Below are 12,728 nucleotides of genomic sequence, written 5' to 3' on the forward strand. Positions count from 1 at the left end.
ATGTTTAATATGGTAGTATGTATGGCCAAATGCACACAGAGATTTGTCCTTTAAATTGTTTGAAGACTCTTGTTTACCACTATTGATTTGTGCCAGCCTTGCTGATATTTTAAATCCATCCAGGCCTTGGTGTTCTTTGGCTTTGATGGTTCATATTCCTCAGATAGCAATTTCATTTATAACCTCATGACAGACCTTGTGTTTCGCAGTAACAAAAAGGCTGTTTTACACTTAAAGTGATTAAATTGTCAGCTTCTGAGCACACATTGAAAAATTATCTATTTCAATTTTCTGTTCATGGTTTTCATGAGAATTTGCATGTGCAAATCAGATATTTTGTTGCACAACCACATCTGAGTTGTTGTAAATGCATCTAGGCAGGTTTGGCAGGTATGATTGGGCTAAAGAATTACTAAAATATGCTAAAAACCTGGAGGGTGGCTGAAACCAGGTTCAGATTTGGTCATTGACATTAAAAGGATGTTGATTTCGTCATTGCTTAAACCTTCTTTGGCTTAATTTCATTTTATGCAGGGCTGTTAGTATTTTGTGTTTTCCTTGGTAGGGAACTAGTCCTTTTATGTGCTTTATACTGTTTCTTAATTATTACTCATATATATGTACTGTTTATCACTCTCAATTTCCATAAGCTTTTTTTTTTTTTTTCTGAGTGATCTGTACTTCAGAGTCAGCATCTATGAAAGAATAAAGTATTGTTTTTTTTCAGTCTGGTTATGAGACTTTGCAGCAGACCTTGGGGATGAAGTGTAAATTCAATGAGCCCAGCACAGTGCTCCAACACCAGTGTATATGACAGCCACAGTCACAGTCAGAGGATGATCATGAAGCTAGAGAAAAAAATACCTCTGATATTAGTGTACTACTCTAATTTGTTAGTAACTGTTTGAAGAATAAGAACAGTATCCATCTTAGTTCTCTGTATTTAAAGACAATAACTGCATGCTGAATTGTTAAGTAGGCAGAGTGAAGATATTTTATCTGCAAATCTAAATGTTGCTGAGGTTTTACACAACCCCAGAGTTGCTCTGCACAGCCTCTTGGTGAGGCTGCCAGTGTCCAGAGACGGAGCAAGCAGCAGTGATTGATGGGCTGAGGAAGAACCAGCCACACCTGGGGTGCACTTGGATTTGTGAGCATGGACATAACCATCAAACCCACCACGTCTGGGGTCAGGACAGGTTAGCTGAGGTCACAGTGAAAATTTAAGAGGCCATCATTAATTACAGCTGCAAAATCACATACAGCCATTGCTTTTAAGGGAGGGAGAGGGAAGGAGCAGCAGTTTTGACCAAGTGGCTGGTGCAGGTGTGAGCTGAGCAGGTGATGTGCTCAGGTAAGCCAGACCTGCCTGGTCCTTGCTGTTGCTTTCTCTACAATTCCTGTGCAGATCTGTGGGGCAGGACTGAAAACATGCACAAGGTAAGTCAGTGAGAAAGGGGATCCCAAAGCATCCTTTGGGAAGGTGCAGGAACAGCTCCACAAGTCCCCTGGAATGGGACTCTGCAGGAAGGGGATTGGTGAGGACAGGGTACTTCACAGACTGGAAGGAAGTTTTCTGCAAAGTGGCCAGATTGTAACTGGGGCTGCAGAAAACTGGGAGAGCTGACTGATGGGCAGGTGAGGCAACCTTTCCTGCCTTGCTCTGTGCTGGTTAGTCTGGGAAACCATCACATTTTGGGCTTCATCCTAAAGGAAAGAGATAGGTGGAAAACAGAGTCAAGAAAAGGATACTAAAAATGAACTGAGAGTAGAGGCTGTGGGGAGAAAACTTGTGGGGTTCAGGCTATTTACTGCGGGGGGGAGGAAGGAGGTGAGATCATTTTTGAGCTCTGGGCTGCTGCAGAGAGGAGAGGAAGGGAATGGGCAGTTCACTTGTCTGTGCTGGGTGGGAGAAGACATGCTATTAAGGGATATACAATTTTAAGAAGCAGATGGAGAAGCACTAGGGTAGTTTTGCCCCAGGAAGTTGTGGAGTTGCAATCACTGGGAGTCAGAAGTTAGATAAACATCTGCCAGAAAAGATAAGAGCTGCCTGGCCTCTGCTCTGAGGGTCCTTTCAACCCTCTTTGCAATGATGGCTTTGAAATCAAATTCTGCACAAAAATAAGACCATGCACTGCCTTTCCTCTGCAAAGAAGATGTAGGGTGTGCCCTGGAGGAAGAGATGTAGAATAGAGTGGTTGTGGCAAGGGACAAAATGTGACTGAGACCTGAAACCAGTATTATTTCCTTCCTTCTCTTTAAATATTAATAGACCTTTTTTCACGCTATTAAGATAGCCAACATTATTCTAAGCTGTTGCCCAAGCCATTAATGCACTGTACTCGGAGTTACATTTTGCAGGTATTTTCCTTGCCCCCTCCAGAGATTTTGTTATGAAGTACCCTCATTGGCAGCAGAGCTGGGACGTGATGCAGGGTGGTACTTCATGAACAAGCTCCTTAGACTCTGGAAGGAACAGTGACTTACAGAGGAAGAGCAAGGCTCCTTTGCTTCCTTACTCAACAGTATATAGACCTGCAGGATGACTGATCTTGATAATAATAAAGAAAAGCACACTTTGTGCACTGGGGAAATAATAAGAAAAGGATTTATGAGTGATTTGGAGTGGGGTTCTTAGGGCCAAAATCCTCATCCAAGGGAGCTCTGAGTACCAGGGACACTGGGAAAGTCTGTTGAATTTAGCAAATGTATACCATCCAAAAACCTTTGCATGTAAGAGCACAAGAGTGTCAATTTGGGGAATTACAGTCCCTCTCATCCCTCCTGAGCCAAATGCAGTGAGCTGGGATCCAGGAGATGTAGTGGTGGCTGTTGGAGGTGCTCTCTGGAATGTAAATCTTGCGGTTCAGGGGGTAGATGTGCATTCAAGCAGCTCTGTTTGCCCACCCACAGGGGTTCTCTCAGCCTCTGGTCATCTGCTCAGAACAAAAGCTATAACCTTGAAAGTTTCAACTGCTTGGAAGCACTTTCCATCTGCTGAGATGCATAGCAGCAAGCCTGGGCAGTAGAATGTCAGCGTGGTCCATAATTTCTGGTCTCTGTGATCAAAGCTTCCTGATGAGTAAAGCCTTTTCATCTGCATCAGTGATGGGAGGAGAAGAGGCTTTGTCACCCCCCACTGCTGTCGAGGCACCTGTGTTATTTGCATTGCCCTGTGCACCCTGGAATGCAGAGAGCCAGGGCAGGCCCAGGCAAGAGGCTGGCACACACCTCCAGGTCTGCAGTCTTAGTACAGAGCAGGGAACTGCAGGCTCTGAGTTGGCTCATTATTGCCTGTGCTTGTCACTCTGACTGGAAATATATTTGGTGGCTTTTGTGTATTAACAGGCTTTTGGTGTTGGATGGGACTGTGGAGAATTCAGAAGCTGCCTGAAAGTTGTGGTTTTTTTCCTTTGTCTCAGATATGCTGAGGGTAAACTGCTCTGCCCTCTAGTGCCATTTGCCAGCTCTGGTAAAGCTGAACACGTCAGTGAGCCAGGGAACACAGAGCATCCCTTGGAGCACTCTGACCTGTGCTGGTCCAGGCTGCTCTGGGCATCCCCAGGGGCAGCTGGAGGCAGGACAGGAGGGATTTAGCCCCATGCCAGGCAGGAAAGCCTGGCATGTATTGGCATACCTGCTGCACAGCACCCCCACGTTCATTTCTGAGTTCTCCCTCGAACCACCCTGCTTAGCCTGATATTTGCTTTCCCATTATGTTTGTTATGCCTTTGGGAGACATGCAGAAGAGCTAAATGATTTCAGCAGCTTTGCTCTTTCAGCCCCATAAATAATGAATTCATCAGGGTGAGAAAACACATGCCCAGACACAAACACATGCAGAACCCTGCAGAGGAAAGGGAATAAAGACAGAAGCTTGAGATCCACATGCAGAGCCCTGTGGCAGTGAACTGGGAACTGCTTTTTGGAGTGAGAAGGTGTCAGGGGTGGGTATGGAGTTAATTGCCTCAAGAAGAGGCTAAAAGCAATTAGGAGTGCAAGTGAGTGCTAGCTGAGGTTGGAAGTGATAAATTGCTACCTGCTTGGCTTTTGGAGAGGGCTGTTAGTTTGAAGGAGATGTTTGTTTTATCATCTGTAAGTCCTGTCTTCAAGCATCAGATGAAATCATTTGGTTGTGGCTGGCACCCTGCAACATGACAAGGGGTACAAATACATTGTGAACCTGATGGACAGCCTCAGCTTGATGGGGTAGGGTAGTGGGGTTTAAAAGAACCTGCATTCCTGGAGGTTTTGTAGAAGTAAATTTAAAAAATGGAAAAAAATAAATGTAACCTCCCAAGTCCCACTGCCCCTGCTGAGAGTACTTGCAGAGATGGTGTATGTGCAACTAGACACCAGAGAATCCACCCATCCGTCCTGCTCTGCTGGGCCAGTTGAGAACTTCTGGGGTTTGCAAGAGCTCTTTCCTTACTGGTGCTTTGAGTGCCCTTTCCAGGAGACACAATGTGCAGCAGGAGCTGTGAGCCTGGCTGGTGTGGAGAGCCCAGCAGCTCAAAAACCAGGTGTCTGCACACCTGGGCTGCACCAGAAGGGTAAATGAGATGTAAGAGGTTCACCTAGGGAATCTTAGCAATGTTCTGCTGGCTGGAGATCTTTGTGTTAATTCTGTTAGATTCTTTCCTGGAAAAATGTCAAGGAAAAATACACTGGTTTGCAGTTAGTCCTTCAAACTTGAGTGCTCCTGGACAGCCAGGAGAGCACATGGGCAGCTCTTGAGTAGCAAATGCTGGGACTTCAATTCTCTGATCCATCTTAGCTTGGTTTGCATTGATAAGAACTAGGGCATTTTCATAAAATTTGGTCCTCTCTCTATAGCCTATATATCCCAAAAGTTTTACAGATCAGCTGCCAAGACTAGTTTATCTTTTATGGAATTGAAAATTTGTTTGGGGAAGTCTGAACAATTCAATTTGGAGGCACTTTACTGCTCAGCAGATGACAAAGAGGGGAGAAATTTGTGTGCACAGCATGAAGATACTGAATTTCTGACCTTAACTGGTGTTTGGAGTTCTTTCCTTGGTATCAAAACCATAACTACTTGACTATTGCATAAATAATCTTCCAATATGCATGCACTGATTTATTTTTTCCCCTTGACGCTCAGGCCAACTCTTAAGACCTCTCTTGACCTGCTGTATTTTTCTCCTTGGTCTCTGAAGCAAGTGACGTCTACAAGATTTTGCTGTCTGAGCTCCTTCCTTCTCCCCACACATTTTGAATGTCATTAACTCGTCTTGCCCACTTTGACTGGGGGTAAACACTGTGCCACTGTGGGTTTTGTGAACCCAGCTGGCCATGCTGATCAGAGGCCTCTTGGTGCCTTCAGAGATTCATCCTAGAGCTGACAAATTAAAGTGGGGGCGAAGGGAAAGAAAGAGGCATTAGTAATTCCTGAGTTCAGGAGAAGTTCAGCCAAGAGCTTCCCCCAGTAACTGTCAGTTTCCTTCTCATCCCCCTTTATGTATTTAGTTGTAATGATGAAAGTTCAAATATGAATGCAATTACAAGATAATTTTGCAGATCATCACTCCTAGGAGTGCTACAATCATTACAGGCTGAAATAATACAAGTAGCAACATAATAGCAAAGAGAGAGAGGCTGAGCAAAAAAGAAAATAAGTTTTTAGGTGAGTTTTGGAAGGAAACAGAGATAATGAGCTGGAGCTCATCTAGATGGCAACAGCAGGCATTATTTTTCCCAACAAGAGGTGATGGATGTCTGAAAAATAAAAGTGAATTAAAAAGTTGTCTGATGAGTGATATGGGGGTGGAAATGGCTAGAAGTAGACTGAAACAACTAAGGTATCATGACATTTGCATGTACTTCATTTTATTCTGAGTGACTGATACCAGGCAGTTCATAAAAGCAGCCTGCTATATCTGTGTAATCCCTAGCTGTCTATATTTTTAAAATAGTATTTGGGTTGAGCAGTTTTGTTCCTGTTGCTACAACAGAGAGGCCAAGGAAGGAGAACAAAGCTGGCAGCAGAGGGTTTTCCCCAGCCTGGAGACCAGCACCAGGACGTGCCAGGCTTTTGGACCACTGATGTGCCCACCCTGACCCCATGCCCTTCTGGAAGAAGCATCAAACCAGAGGCATGTGCATTTTATGGGCTCGTTTATCCTCCACCCCATGCTATCAAACCCAGAGCATCAAGTCCCTTGGGGTGGCTGCAGCCTTTTGCAGCTCCTTTGCCTTTCTTTTTTTCCCCTTTTTTTTTCTTTTTTTGTGAATCCTGGTGAAGCAGGCTGACAGAGCCAGGAGCTGTGTAATTAGCAGGAGCAGGTCCCCGTGTTTGCATGGGGCAGTTGTCAGCAGGGCTGCCCCAGGCTGAGCTCACCAGGCTGTGCCAGACGGAGCCGTCGCTGCAAACGGGCACAGGTGGGCTGCTTAGTGAGATGGAAAATAATTAGGAGAGCATTAGTTTTAGGTTGAAATAAATGGATTGTCCAGCTGTAGCTGCTGTAGAGAGGAAGCTGAATGTTAATTAGATGCCACCAGTAATTATGGTGATTATGTATTTTTTGAGTGGCTGTTGGGAATAGTTCAATTCATTTCCAGAGTAATGTGAATGACATTTCTAATAGGTTTAAGGAAGAGGGAAGGTACTTTTTTTTTATTTTGTTGGGGGTTTTTTTAACAATGACAATTGCAGTAAAACAAAGCTACTGGAGGGTGCAAAAAAATGTAAGTTGTTTGATATAACTGTTCAGAAAAAATGATTGTTCGTTGAAGTAAGAGAAAATGCTTTGTATTTGCTGCAAGAAATACATCCTACTTTTCTACAGAGAAAAATTAGACCCTGGCAGAGATGGGACTTCAACCTGTTTTTCCATCTCATGGTGCATTTTCTTAACTGTGAGACAAGCAGACCTCTTGAAAATAACTCTGAATTTATTTTGCTGGCTTTCAGGCCTGTTTGTTGCTTTTCTCTCCTTCTTGCACAGATAAAGGTGATGCCAGTAAAATTAATTGAAACAGTGATTTTGTAAGAGACTATTACTTATATTACTTGCCAAGGGCCAATTTTAATATTTAGATCAGAAAACTTATTTTACAGGCTTGTCCATGCATGGGGCCTCTCTGAAACAGTTGCTCCATACATATTTATGTAGGCATTGTGATAAATCAAGTGCCCACATGCGAATCTGTTCAGCAATATCTGTTGTGCTCTATATTCAATTTTTCTTTCAGTTTTTTCTTTCAGTTGTAGATCAAGCCTCTCACTTATACCCACTAGTTAGGACGTGAACACATTAACATGCCACCCACTGTGTCTGATAACCTAACTAACACCTGTGATCTCAGACAGCCTCAGCTCAAATTCACTCTTAGCATTATTTGTCAAGATTATTTGTAGACTAGATTTGCATAAATTGCCAACAAGCATGTACTGAACACCCAGACTTTTGTGGAATACTTTAATGGAAATGACTGTTGTGGGAGAATATTGTCCTCCATGTAAACCAAGTGGTGCTTCTGGGGGGGTTCTCATTTCAAGAAATAATTACCAATACTTGAATCTTACACACACAAAATGTGCAAAAGCCCAAGGACAGTGAGCTGCTTTGTACAGAAAGCCTCTGCTGGTTGGACAAGGACAGTCTTCTGCAAGCCACAGGGAAGGTCAGCCTAAAGCACTTGTGTGGCTGCCTAGCGTGGAACTTAAAAAATGCACCATTCACCTTCGTTCACAGGGGAAATACAGTACCTCAGCCCCTGACCTTCCTGAAGCTGAAGTTTGGAAGAGCCTTGCTGGTGGTGATTCAGGTAAGACATTGCCTGGTGTTTGCATTGGCTGTGTTGCTTTCTGTTAGGGGCATGACTGATTTTTCTGAGCATCGGGACAATACAAGATACCCTGATGACACACAGTGGTCAACGTGTCTCAGATGGAACTGAAGATGTCTCCAGCACAACCTCCCACACTTGCACTTTTGGGGGACATCAGTTGGAGAGGTTTAACCTTTCACCACATGGCCCACCTTGCTTTCCTTCAGCTTTGTTCTCCATGTGGAGTTTCTTCAGTGGTCCCTGGTTGTGATATGAGGGACCACCTCCTTCTTTAGGTGTGACTAGAAGTCCATCCATTACAGGGCTGAGTGCAAGTGTCCTGCAGCATGAGATGGGCACACACAGAGGTCTCCTCTCCCCTGTATGCTGGCACAAGGGCAGGTCTGTGGTGTGCCCTTCTCAGAAGTGGCTGTGTTTTGTTCCCATAATGGGTGCAGTTATGTAGGGGAGAGGGATTTGCACATCCTATGGAGCTGGAGCAGTGGGTGGGTTGATTGCTGGAGCAATCACATGGGTGCCCCACATCTGGGAACAAGCCTTGGGCCAACAGCTGGCTGAAAGCTTTTGGTGGGTTGGATGCATCTGGGAGCATATGATTTGCCGAGGGGAAGGCTCCTGTCTCTACTGCAAACACAACAGCCTGTGCTCTCCTTAATTACTTCCATCTAGGAAAGTTGATGGCTTCTTTGATTGAACTATGTTTAATGAAAAATAGGTAGCAAGAGGAATGCTTTGCTCTTGTATCTAAAATCCACTGATAATTAGTACTTATGGAAGCAGTAATGTACTTCCTTTTCTTTTTTCCCTGACCAATGAGTCAATTGAAATAAACTTTCATCCATTTATCCATAGTACTTTAATTTGGGGAATACAGAGACCCTTGCAGACGTTTTCTTGCATGTTTGGATCACTGCGCAAATGGGAAAGCTGGGCTGGCCTTGATTTATCCACTGTTTACACAGCCTGTGCTCTCCTCTTCCAGATTCATCCTGAAGGATCTACTGCTGATGGGAATTCATAAAAACACAGTGTCACTTCATGAGGAGCATAGGACAGCCTGGGACTCTCGTTCCTCTTTGAGGATGAAAAGTTGGCAATTTTAAATGGACACACCACAAGCAGTATAGTCAAAAGGAGATGGAGGAAGATTGGGAGCTCTGGCAGGTTTTGAATCCTTGAAGAATCAGACCCCAAGAATGTTGATCTTCATATTAAGGTGTTTATAAGAGTGATTGCTTTGCCGTGTTCTCCTTGAGGACCTGGCTGAGCATCCAAAGAGGGGACATACATTGTCACCTCCACTGAGGCAGGCTGGCTTCTGCCACCAGATCTGGTTTGTCACTATGAGCTCCTATGTGTGCTGTGCCATTACTAACACTTGTAGGAACAATAGGAGATTTTGCTGTTCCTGTGCCTGGCAGCCTCAGTTTTCCTTGTTTGTCCTTGACTCTCCTCCTGTACTTGGACACAGGAATAGTTCTCAGTCAGGCTGGTGGGTTTGCTTCAGCCCTGCTGTGTTGGTGCTTCCCTCCTCTGTCCTCACCATGCCTGGCACAGCTGAGGCTGTGGGCTCTGCTTGCTGGCAGGGAGGTGGCACCTTGTTGGCAGTGCCACCACTAGGGTGACTTTGGCCATAACACAGTTTCTCTGTGTCTTTGCAGCTTTCTGAGTCGGAGGTCTGTCAGCCTGAGGGTTCATTTGCACAAACACCATGGGTGAGAAATCTAACACCGTGTTGGGCCATGTTTATTTTAAATCTCTACTCTCTGTCAGAGAGCTCTGTCAGCCAAGGCAGTCCCCCAGCCCTTGGGAGCACCAGGGCTCTCCAGGCTGGACGTGGTGGGAGCTCTCCTGGTTTGCCTGAGAGCACCATGATGCTTTTTGGCAGCCCAAGCAACGGCAAAAATGATTTCTCCATCTTCTTGTCTTAAAGTGAAGCAAGTTTAGTGATGAGGGGAGAACAGAGTAATACAGCTCAGGGAAGAGCTGTCTTCCCAGAGGGCTCTCACAGTGCATACAAGGGATTTTTAACCCTGGGGCCCCTCTGGACTTCTGGTCAGGTGTCTCAGGCTTGCATGGGAAGCAGTAGTTTCCTGTCTGGCTGCAGAGCGTTGTGCATGGTCTGGTCCATCCTTGCTGTGGGTGGGAGAAAGGGTGAGCCTTTATTTTTTTACACATTTTTAAACTGGTGCACTGTTTCTCTCGCTCCTGTGTTGATGGATACTGCTGTTGTCCATCCCAAGAATGGCTCCAGGAGCAGGCTGAGTGAAGGTTGGGATGCTGTACCCCTGTCTCTGGCTGTAATAGGTGGGGTGGTGGTTCTCCCAGGAGGAAAAACACCTCAGATGAACCAGTCTCCCATGATTCCCACGTGGATCTGGTGGTGCAGTGAGTGTGCTGTGTGCTCTTGTCTGTGTGTGTCAGTCCCAGCACAGGCAGGGGCTCCTCCAGGCAAGAGAGATGACTTTGGAGCTGGTCCAGATGCACACAGAGCCCTGGCACTGTGTCCCTCCTGGCATGGGCACCTTCCTCTGGGACACCACTTTGGGAAATGTGTTGTTTCCCATCTTTTCCTTGCCAGCTCTCAGCAGTTTCTGTGCGTGCCCACAAGAGAGCAACCCCAGCACAGGGTTGTTGTCTCCAGAGAGACAGATTGTAGAAATGAGTGTGAGGTCAAACCTGTCTTCCCTCACTCTTTCCAGCCCCTCCACCTCATCCCAAACCTGAGCTGAACAGTGAGTTTAAGCCCTCTATGTCCTGGGCAAGAGGAGTATCCCACAGGGGACATGCTGGAGGAGAGAGCAGGAGAACCTGGCTGTGTCCTCTACAGCAAACCCAGTGCCATCTCCAGGAAAGAACCATGCCATGAATTAGCAAGGGACATCAATCCAGGAGGTACAGGAAACAAGTAAGGCTTCAGACAGAGCTTAACTATTTGGATGGCTGAAAATCTGCTGCTTTTTGCAGTTTCCTATAAATGCATAGGCAAATAGTACTCAGAGAAGCACAGAATCATTTAGTCTGGAAAAGACCTTTTAGATCCTGGAGCCCAACAGACATTTTAGTGTGTATCTTTGATGCTTGAAGAGGTAGCTGGGTGTCTTGGTGGGGTTTTTTATGTAAGACTCTGTCCCAGTGTTTGAGGAAGGAGCAAACCCCTGTTTTTCATGTATCCTTAGGCTTTGTGAGTGTCACCTCAACCTCAGGGCTGGGAGGAAATCCCAGGGTAGGTGGTCACAGCTGGCCTTGGAGGTGGGGTTCAACTATGCAACATCAAATACTTCAACTGAGCTGCCTGGGTCAGGAGGGAGAGATGGGCAGGATTGGCCTTTCCTGGGATGGACACAGCCCAAGGGACTGAATCTCCTGCTGGAAGGACCTGTCCTCCCCTCTGTGTTCCTTTGAGTTGTAGGAGCAGCATTCACAGGCCAGTGGGGCACCTTGGCAGCTGCAGCCCCAGCGCCTGCAGAAATGGGCTTTGAAAGAAAGCTGAGGGAAAAAACAACTCCTTGCTATTTTTATCCTTGCACCAGCCCCTGGGGATTTCGATTGACAGGATTAGTTATGAAGCCAATATTATGAGGTTAACTATGAGTGAAATAACACAACTTCTGTGGGAAGCAGAGTAAAAGAGGCAATTATACAGTAGTTTAATAACAGCGAGCTGCTGGCTGGGTAGCTGAAAACTTACAGTTGACAGTAATTAGATTTTTCCATTCTTCCTGTTAAATAGCTATAAAAATTACAACAGAAAATAATCTGATTCTCTTTTATTTCATGCTGTTTTCATCATCCAATCGGTATCCATTTGGTCTGCTGATTGTTCTTTATATGGTTTTAGTATCTGGTATTTAAGACATGCAGAAATGAGAAAATGTTAAAAAAATGCAGAAAGCACTAGGAATGAGGGAATGGCAGTAATACTTTTCTGAGCACGAGGAATCCAGGGGATGCTTGAGTGGACAGTGAGGGCTTTCCAAATTGACTAACTCTGAATAACAGTTGGACTTCTAACCACAGGAGTTATTCCAAATCATTTAAAATTACAGTAAAAAATGAGATGTTAGGAATTAAATCCCCATTTGCCTGTCTGTTACTGTAATGTGCCAGGTGTAGATAAGCAGGAGGGATGGAGGGAGGTGCTATGGCACATCAGTCTGCACTGGTTGCTTGCTGCCTTCATCTCCCTGCTGGGATGGGAGCCCGTGCTGTGATGTGATTCTGGGCTTCGCTCCCACCTTGGGCTCCATGCTGGGATGGCAGAGTGAGTAGTGGGGGTGTTTGTTGGCTGGCAAAGAGCTGGACTTGGACAAAAATCTGTGAGGTCCCTCAGATCTGCAGGGCATCTTCTCTTCCCAGTCTTTGCTGCTCTCCCACAGCCCTGCAGTGCTGGGATTTGTGCCCTGCAGTGCTGGGGCTGTACAGGCATCTCATGTCCCTGTTGTTCACATCCCAAGTGATGCTTCCTTGTCTGCTGCCCTCCTTTCAAGCAGTGTCCTTTTTTTTTTTTTTCCCCTCTGTGTCTAGACAGCAGTAAGTTTTCTCTTATGGCATAAAAACGTGAATTACTTTAGAAATACACAGTTGTTAAACTTGCAGGGTGAAACTTAATGAGCCAACAAATGTGTGGCATTTGGCTGCTTATGATCATAGCTTGAAAGTGCAGCACAGCACAAAGGGAAGAACTCTCAGGTTTGCTTTCCCCATTGAAAGCTCAGGATGGGATATTTGCTTGGAGATTAAAAGTATTCTTCTTTTTGCTCTCCTTTACCTTGTCCTGTAAAAGATCCAGGTATGATAAATGCTATCCTGATTGTGATGTTGTGCAGGAAATTTAATATGAGGTGGTGTTTTGCATCTCTGGTGCCTGGTGGGATCTCTGGCTCTCAATAAATGCTTTCTGTGGCAGC

The 12,728-nt window shown here is 45.4% G+C and overlaps 1 protein-coding gene and 1 long non-coding RNA gene across 2 annotated transcripts in view; both read left to right on the forward strand.

The window, feature by feature from the left end:
• SYNPR (synaptoporin) overlaps positions 1 to 12,728 on the forward strand; it is a 101,631-nt gene that overhangs the window by 41,621 nt on the left and 47,282 nt on the right. The window lies entirely within an intron of this gene.
• On the forward strand, positions 1,298 to 12,259 carry LOC120495688. The gene is made up of 3 exons (XR_005626115.1): positions 1,298 to 1,354; positions 7,722 to 7,794; positions 8,801 to 12,259. It is a non-coding gene; the product is annotated as an uncharacterized LOC120495688 (long non-coding RNA).

The sequence above is a fragment of the Passer montanus genome, unplaced genomic scaffold, assembly GCF_014805655.1.
Source record: "Passer montanus isolate IOZ18808 unplaced genomic scaffold, ASM1480565v1 scaffold9, whole genome shotgun sequence".
NCBI lineage: Eukaryota > Metazoa > Chordata > Aves > Passeriformes > Passeridae > Passer > Passer montanus.